The 1114-nt window shown below is 35.5% G+C and overlaps 1 non-coding gene across 1 annotated transcript; it reads left to right on the top strand.

Annotated features, from left to right (window-relative positions):
* Positions 1–815: 815 nt before the first annotated feature.
* On the top strand, positions 816–899 carry Trnal-uaa. Its single transcript has one exon. It is a non-coding gene; the product is annotated as a tRNA-Leu (tRNA).
* Positions 900–1114: the final 215 nt, after the last annotated feature.

Raw genomic sequence — 1114 nt, 5'->3', positions numbered from 1 at the left:
CAGAACTTTCTCAATAAACCGTTAATTATTATTATTATTATTATTATTATTATTATTATTATTATTATTATTATTATTATTATTATTATTATTATTGTTGTTGTTTACGATCATAAGGAGAATCTTGGGTCGAAAAGAGCCCATTAAAGCTTACCATATCCGTTTACTTTACTCTGTACCTACGCACGTCACTCTATTATACTGATCACTTAACCAGGCTGTGATTAGCTGAAGTGCGTGACGTCATGTTGCTAAAGTAGAGAACACAAACCAATCAAACCTAACCAAATAAAGTTAAAAAAAGAAAACCTAACTTATGATTTTGATTGTGTTAACCTAACCTAACCTACCCCAACCCAACCTAACCTAACCTAACCCAACCCAACCCAACCAATCACAGCTTTACTGACGGCCGCTCACTTGACGCACGTTGCTTGGCTTTCCAAAAGACTCGAACTTTATTTGCCTCAGTAACGAGAAACGCGTTAAAGTTTGTTTATGGATGAGTTTAAGAGTATTCTCGTGAGTCTAATAATTAAATGGAAATTGTATTCTCAGCTGTTACCTTTCTGGGAGAAAAAAAATTAAGTAGGTCAGTTTGGGTTAAAACTTAGTGGAATAAGTGGGAATGTAGTAGTTATTTTTTATTAAACTGATTAATTAAACGATTTTTTTTCCTTTGAGTGATAGTTTCTCACGAAGTTTTACCTCCTTATATATATATACAAAATTATTTAATTTAGCGAACGTACGAGTGTATAAAATATATGTTATATGTTATAGTAAATAATTTTGTACGCTTTAATAAGGACCGAGTCAGGTTGGCCGAGTGGTCTAAGGCGCCAGACTTAAGTTCTGGTACTCGTAAGAGTGCGTGGGTTCGAACCCCACACCTGACATAAAATGTGGGAAGCTTTTGAAGTTCAAGAGACTGAAAAATAAACACATTGCAAACAACCATTTCGTTTGAGAGTAGGAAATGTGTTGCTCTTTGTGTAAGACAAAGAAAGCAAGTTAACTAGTAAGGGCGGCTAACTAGTTGCTGCTACTGTTGTTGCCTCGCGAGATGGTTACTCCTTTCCTGCCGGTCGATAACCCGTTTCTGAAAGCTTCG

The sequence above is a fragment of the Homarus americanus genome, unplaced genomic scaffold (assembly GCF_018991925.1).
Source record: "Homarus americanus isolate GMGI-L3 unplaced genomic scaffold, GMGI_Hamer_2.0 scaffold37032, whole genome shotgun sequence".
Lineage (NCBI taxonomy): Eukaryota > Metazoa > Arthropoda > Malacostraca > Decapoda > Nephropidae > Homarus > Homarus americanus.
This window is presented reverse-complemented; position numbering and strand designations above follow the sequence as displayed.